This window comes from Gossypium arboreum, chromosome 4 (genome assembly GCF_025698485.1).
Source record: "Gossypium arboreum isolate Shixiya-1 chromosome 4, ASM2569848v2, whole genome shotgun sequence".
NCBI lineage: Eukaryota > Viridiplantae > Streptophyta > Magnoliopsida > Malvales > Malvaceae > Gossypium > Gossypium arboreum.
In genome coordinates this window covers 82,051,693-82,059,931 of record NC_069073.1, presented here as the reverse complement: position 1 = coordinate 82,059,931, position 8,239 = coordinate 82,051,693, and the positions used below count along the sequence as shown (strand labels likewise).

At 36.0% G+C, this 8,239-nt stretch overlaps 1 non-coding gene across 1 annotated transcript; it reads right to left on the bottom strand.

Moving 5' to 3' along the window:
- Positions 1-6,539: 6,539 nt before the first annotated feature.
- Positions 6,540-6,646, bottom strand: LOC128292332 (small nucleolar RNA R71). The gene has a single exon (XR_008282316.1). It is a non-coding gene; the product is annotated as a small nucleolar RNA R71 (small nucleolar RNA).
- Between the last annotated feature and the right edge of the window lie 1,593 nt (positions 6,647-8,239).

Sequence of the window (8,239 nt, the reverse complement as noted above, 5' to 3'; positions counted from 1 at the left end):
TTTAGACCCTAGTCGGAATCGTGGTTTCAAGACCACAAATTCGAGTCAATAACATATTTTAATATTATTTTTCATGCTTATTATAAGTGAATTAGCATGTGTGAAATTTTTGTATGAAAATTTTATCATTTGTGTGCTTAATTTAATAAAAGGACCTAATTGTTAAAATGTAAAAGTTGCCTGCTGTTTGTTGAAAGTGCTTCTTTGCTTTGTCTTTCTAAATGAGAGGTTCTTATGTTGTAATTAGACCATTTACAAGGTTAATGGACATTTATGGACATCCATTATAAGTTTTTGAAGGTTATTTGGTTAAGGGTAAAATTAGAAATTTATTAATATGTTATTATTAATTAAAAAAAAACAAAATATGGCCATTAGTTCATCTTTTCTAACCGATTGAAAGAAATAAAGCAAGGGTTTTAAAGTTTTGAATATTCGGCCATGGTCCAAGCTTGATTTAAGGTTCGTTTTTACTCAGTTCTTTTATAATTTTTACGTTTTTGATACCATTGCTTTCTGTTTTATCAAGCTCATACCTCAATTTCAGAATTCGATAATGATTTTGAGTTATGCAATTGTTGATTTTGTGAGTTTTGAATTGTTAATTGATGAAATATGGAAGCTTGATGATAGATAAATATGTTTTGTATTTGAATTTTTGATGAATTTGAGTAATTTGGGCTAAATTGTGAATTTAGTAAATTGAGGGGTCAAAATGTGAAATAAATGAAAAAAATGGGCTGTTAGGGACCTGAATGAAATTTGGCTAAGATGGGTGTGGTTAAATTTTGAGTATTTTATGTTTTGTGAAATAAGGACTAAATTGCAAAAAATGTGAAATATCAGGGGAAAAAGTGTAATTAGCCCATTTATGTGTTTTTGGATGAATTTGATTGAGTATGTGATTAAATAAGTCGAATTTGCACTGAATTAGATCAAGAAATAAGGAAATCAGATTTAGATCGGAGAAAGTCGAAAATTGTCGAATAGTCGTTTCGGTCCATTTGTGTTAGTACGAGGTAAGTTCATAAGTAAATAAATGTTGTTAAATTGAAATGTATGTGCATCATAGTGCCAAATTGAATTATTTCTTGTGTATATGTATTTGTCGAATTCAATTAAGCATGGGAGCAATATTTACGAGCAATCAATTGAGTTACGATGTCCAAAAGCCACGTAGAGAAGCTTAGGAATAGTTAGGATACATATGTTATGGCATAGGATTCTGATATGTGTTATCGTGTAACACCATGTCTGGGACGTTGGCATCGCTTTGTGATTTACGTGTAAGACCATGTTTGGGACATTGGCATCGTATACGATTTCGTGTAAGATGCTGTCTGGGACAGTGGCATCGATATTTGATTACATGTAAGACCATGTCTGGGACGTTGGCATTGTATGAGCTTATGTGCTATTCGAGTATCCTTATTGATTCCAAATGGTTCAACGGGCATTCCGAGAAATAAATGAGTATATGAATGTGTATTCGAATCAGGTATGTTTCGAGATATATGAATTAAGCAATGAAAGTGAGTATGATTATGATCAATTGATATATGAACTATGTGAAAATGAGATGTGGATACTAGCAAGTGAACTATGATCAAATGAATTATATGAGATATGTAGAATTATAATTGTGTTTTTCCATATATGATTCAAGTACATGTGATTTGTATATGAAATATATGGAAATGAACGATGTGTTATATATGCTTGTTATATGAAATTATGGTCCTATGTTTCGAACATACGAATTATGAAAAATGAAACATGGTTTGGATGTGTGATTTGTTATGATTATTCGGGTTTTGAAATGCATAAAAAGAAATTGATATATTTCTATGCATGAAATGTAATAAATGACCATGTTTCGGTTGGTTATGTAATGTGTGCAAGCTTAATTTATATGAATGATGTAATGGTCTTTATTCGAAATTGAAAGCATGGTTTATATGTTCACGATAAATAATCCTAATGAATTTACTTAATATGGTGATGTTGGATTATATAAGTTAAGTGATTGAATATGTGTATGAAGTTAACTATATTTGGCTCATTCAAGTTGAATTATATACATTATTTGCTTACGGCTTACTAAGCTCTCGAAGCTTATTCTATGTGTGTTTTTCCTATGTTTATAGGTTTTTAGAGATCTGCTCGGGTTGGAAGTCAATAAAGACGTCATCACACTATCCAGTTATCATTTCAGTAAATAATATTTTGAGATTTGGTTATGTGGCATGTATAGGCTAAAAGAATGTTAATATGTCTGGAGATGTAAATATATGTTTTCCAATTGAAATGGCTTGATAATGGATGTGAATATTGTATGGTTTTGTTGTGGTTTATGTGATGAGAAAATGGTATGATTTGATGCATATGAATGACTAAATGAAATGGTCAATTTGCTGTAATTTTGGCATGAAGATCGATAAGAAATTGAGATTTTGGTAATGTATGATTGAATGAATTTGGCTTATGATTTTGGTATGTTTTGGTATAAAGAATAAACATGAAATTAGTTGATGATATTTCAGATTAATAGATACATGTTTGGAGTTGGATTTGGCTAAAAATGTTGCATTTATGATGCTTGACTTTGGACTTGTAGGGAAGACCTAAATGGGTGGCATATTGGCCTTGTAAATGGCCTATTTTTGCCCATATGGGTAGGGACACAGACATGTGTCTCTACCGTGTTGCTCGATGGCCATTTCGAAATGAGCCTGGGCAGACCACATGGTCGTGCACACATAGGCATGTGCCAGTCCGTGTGGCCAAGTTAGTTTTGACCACGGGCTAGACACATGGGCGTGTTTTGTGGCCATGTGGATAAGTTAGTATGTATGCCCTATTTCGTCACGGCCTAAACACACAGGCATGTCTAATGTCGTGTGAGGCACACGGCCTGTTCACACGGGTGTGTGACCTTTGTAATTTAGAAAAATTATTTATGTTTCAAAAAATTTTGTATGTGTTTGATTTGGTCTTGAACCTTCTCCAAAGCATGTTTAAGGTTTCGTAAACCTTTTAAAGGGACTATTTGTGTATGAATTGCTATGATATGATGAATATGATTTATGATTTTGTAATATTTTGATTTGTTCGGTAATACCTCTTAACCTTAGTCCGGCGATGGATACAGTTTAGGGGTGTTACAAGGGGTGTTACACACCCCGATACAATGCAATGTAAATCTTGCTCAAGATGTAAATCGATAGGCAGATCACTCATATACTGCCCTACAAGAGGTCCACTGTCGACTCGGGCGACCGTGTAACCTTATAAAACTTTTCAAAAAATAGGCTCGCATGCCCATGTTACGTGCGTCGTATGGGCCCAAGACATTAAATTGGCCTTGGCCATGTGGATCACACGGCTTGGCCCAAAAATCCCACATGCTCGTGTGGACTACCCGTGTGGGCCCACACAGCCCAATTCAGTCCGGCCCGTGTGTTGCACACAACCTGCCTTGTCATCCACACACCCGTGTTACGTCACGTAGCCTACAACACGAGTGACCACACACTCGTGTGGTGTCGACAACACCATTTTTTAGTTTTTTGCCAATTCCCATTTTCTGCGATATAGGTACACACTCGTATCGTTTTCGACACGTAAGCAGTACCAAGCACACCAAAGCCTGAAAATCATTTTTCACATCCTTGATTTAGCCATTTAAAGATTTTAAACTAACAAATTCGTCATTAAGGAATTACCCAAAACTTGACTTACCGCCGACGGAGGACCTTTGTAACCACTTCTCAATCCAAGAACGAATTTACTACTCCAAGACCTTTGTCGAAACCATCAATTCCAGAAAAAGATTTAGATTCCCACTCAAACAACACACAAATACGAGAGAAGGGAAAGAATAACCGCACCAACGCAATTCTTGACCTAAGAAGGGAACGATAATAAAAATAAAATGGAAAAAGAAAAAGATAAGGGAGGATTCAAGGAGAATTTTGAAAAGAGTGAAAGAAAAACAAAAACAAAAAAATGAAGAGGGAGAATAGAGAATTTCAGCAATGTGCAAAGATGAAACTGAAAAACGTTAGAATTTTGAATTGGGGAAAGAGAAAACAAATTTTCAAAAAGACGGTAAAAATCTAAACTAATTCTGATAACCCCTTGGAAACACAAAAATTTATATACTTTTTCATACCCAATTCTACTTAAATTCATGCAAATTCAATTAAATTCTTGTCAAAAAATAATTAAATATTATAAAATATTTAAATTATGTTAAAAATATGAACATTATGAATTATAAAATAATTAACTTATCTTAATTAGTTATGAAGAAAGGGCATAGTGAACCGCATTGGTTGAACAAAATGAAGTGAGCCAAACCAGCCACTAATTGGGCTGACCAGAACCATCCATTGGCTGACCCAAATCAGCAAATTAGCTGATAAATTATGCTTGCAAAAGACCCTTGAAAAACCTCCAAATTACGCTCAAACCCCACCTTTATTTTAGGCTTTGTAGATTTGCCCAAGATATTTTTAGCAAGGTTGAACGCTTCAACCTTGCCATGTGTGTGGCCGGCCATGGGAGGGCTTTATTTGCTGCTGAATTTGCTATTTTTAGCAGCCCTCTTCAGCTATAAAAGCCACCCTATGCTGCCTATTTCAAGGCATCCCTCAATATCCCTCATTCCACAACATTCTCTCATCCTCTCTTCACTTCTCTCAAGTTTCCTCTCCATTTTTCCATCCCATTTTCCCTTCCTCTTGTGCCGATTTCCCCTCTTGAGAAAGAGGTGTTCTTCAGCCATCTTGGGCAGCAATCAAGGATTCATAGAAGCCTTGCTCGGCGAAGACAACGGAGACTAAGAGCGGAGCAATGGTCGAGCCGCATAGAAACACTGGATTTGCTTTTTGTTCCCTTTCTTTTTAATTTCTGTTGTTTTTAAGATGAACATATCTATGAAAAATATTGTTGTTGAAATGGTTATTTTAATCAATTTAGCCTGAATTTAATTCATGTTGGGTTGATTATATTTTGCCTACTTGAATTATTACAATAGTGTTTATGATGTTATAGGCCTCAGTGAAATGCTTGATTAAGTAAAATCATGCTTAGGTTATCTGGCATTATAATTGTTTAGATAACTAAAGAATTAATAGTTTAAACGGATTGAAATTGCAATTAATGGACTCAATACTTAATTAGTGCATGTTTAATTCTTCTAAGGTAACTGAAAATCAAATTAGCATTGTATTTGGCGATATATATGCCTTGCATAACATGCAAGATTGTTGTGATTAAATTGTTTCAAGGTATGGCTACTTTGTTACTTCACATAATCTTTTACATGTTTATTAAGTTGAATTAATCGGTTGAATCGACATAGGAATATACGAGAGATAATTTAATTCAATAAGTATGTATGTGTGATAGCATGTTTACTTTATTAAATCTATTTAGTCAATTGAATTGGCATAGGGATATGTTCAAGAGATAAATGGAATTTTAATTAGTAAAAATGTTCATAAGTTAGCAAATTACTGGGTTGCCGTGAATTTATTCATAACAGCATAAGCACAAATTTAATATTTCTAAGTTAAACAGGTATAAGTAATCCAACACAATTATATCATCTTGATTAAATCTTAATTGAAATCGTGCACTAGAACTCTTTTATTTTATTTAAATTGTTTGCTTAGTTTTAAAATCTTAGTTTATAAATCACTCTTTTCAAACCAAAATCATTTTTACCTCACCAAAGTGTTTTAATTAATTTCATAAATATTGCTTTTTACAGTCCCTGTGGGTACGATAACCCGACATTTACTTGTCACTTTATTACTTGTTACGATTGTGTACACTTGCACATTTCCACCATTCCAAGTTTTTGGCGCCATTCGGGACCTGCTTTTTAAAAAAACATTATTTGTGAATTTATTTTACATTTTGGTTCTTTTATTTTCCTATTCAGTTTTACTTAATTAATTTTCTCTCGATTATTTTAGGTGTTTATGAGTATTGACCGAATTATCGACTTACTCCTAGTGGACCCTAAAATAGAATGAACCTTTCGCCAATGAAGAAGACAAGCGAACTAGAGAAGGATCGAAGAAATGAATTTCGAGAATATCAATCAAGGAAACAGAGCAAACCTTGCTCAAAATCCTATCCTTATTGCTGATGATAGGGATAGAGCTTTACGACAGTATGTTGTGCCAGTTTTTAATTACCTTAATCCAGGTATTAGAAGACCTGAGATAGAGGCACAACAATTCGAGCTGAAGCCAATCATGTTCTAGATGCTTCAGACAGTGGGCCAGTTCAGTGGAATGCCTACTGAAGATCCTCATCTTCATTTAAGACTGTTTCTGGAGGTGAGCGACTCTTTCAACCTAGCCGGAGTACCCGAAGATGCATTACGATTAAAACTGTTCTCGTACTCCCTGAGTGACAGAGCTCGAGCCTGGTTAAACTCACTGCCACCGAACTCAATTTCTACATTGCAAGAGTTAGCAGAGAGATTTCTTGTGAAGTATTTCCCTCCTAGCAAGACTGCTAAGCCGAGAAATGAGATTACTGCTTTCCTAAAAATGGATGATGAGTCCTTGTATGAGGCATGAGAAAGATTCAAAGAGTTATTACGAAAGTGCCCTCATCACGAATTCAGATTGCATCCAACTTGAGACATTTTACAATGGTCTCAACGCCACACAAGGATGGTAGTAGATGCTTCGCTAACGGTGCTATCTCGATCTAAGTCTTACAATGAGGCTTATGAAATCATCGAGAGGATCGCCAGTAACAATTATTAGTGGCCAACCAATCGAGCAACGTCAGAAAGACGAGTTGCCGGAATCCATGAAGTGGATGCTCTCACTTCACTTGCATCTTGGGTATCTTCGATATGTTCAATGTTAAAGAATCTTACCACTAATGGGTCTAACAGTTTTGCAGCTCAACCACCTAACCAATATGAGAATATAGCCTGTGTCTATTGTGGGGAAGGACATGTGTGTGAAGAATGTCTGTCAAACCCAGAATCTATGTACTACATAGGTAATTAGAACCAGAACCGAGGAAGGTAAGGGCTGCAATCCAACTTTTACAACCCATCATGGAGAAATCACCCCAATCTTTCCTGGAGTAACCAAGGGGCTGGAGGCAGTGACAACTACGCCCAACCTAGACCAACCCAGCCGCCTAGTTTATCGCAGCAAGTTCAGAAACCAGTTCAGGCTGAATCATCCAATAGCTTAGAGAATTTATTGAAGGCATACATGGCGAAGAATGACGCCACTCTAAGCAATTTGGAGAATCAAGTGGGACAGCTTGCTACTAAACTTAGGAACCGTTCACAAGGTGCTCTACCTAGTGATACGGAAAATCTGAGAAATCCAGGGAAGGAGCATTGTAAAGCACTAACATTGAGGAGCAGAAAAATGTTAGAGCCCAACATCATTGAAGCTGAAAAGGAGCATGCTGAAGCTCAAGATTTGGAAGAAGTTCAACTGAGTGTTGAACTTCTTGTTCCGCTAGAATCAGAACCTGCAATACTTGAAAAGGTAACCTCAGAACCAGCCAATTCTAATCAGCCAACCATTTCGTTAGCAGCAGAATTACCGTTAAAGACAAATCAACCAAGACCAACTCCAAAGATATAAACCTCCACCACCTTACCCTTAAAGAATCCGAAGTAAAAACATGAGGTCCAATTCAAGAAGTTCTTGACGTACTCAAGCAACTTCATATCAACATCCCGTTGGTTGAAGCACTTGAACAAATGCCAAATTACGTAAAATTCATGGAAGATATCCTGTCCAAGAAGAGAAGACTTGGAGAATTTGAGACGGTAGCTTTGACGAAGGAATGCAGTGCATATCTTCAAGACAAATTACCCCTAAGCTGAAGGATCCTGGGTGTTTTACCATTCCATGCAACATTGGAGCAGCTTATTGTGGTAAGGCACTATGTGACTTGGGCGCAAGTATCAACTTGATGCTTATGTCGATATTTAAGAAGTTGGGGATAGGTGAAGTTCGACCTACTACGATTACACTTTAGCTAGCAGATCGATCCTTAGCATATCTAGAAGGAAAAATTGAGGACGATTGGTACATGTTGATAAGTTTATCTTTCCCGCTGATTTTGTAATTTTAGATTTCAATGCGGACAAAGAAGTACCAATTATCCTAGGGAGACCATTCTTAGCAACGGAAGGACACTTATTGATGTGCGTAAGGCGAACTTACTATGCGCT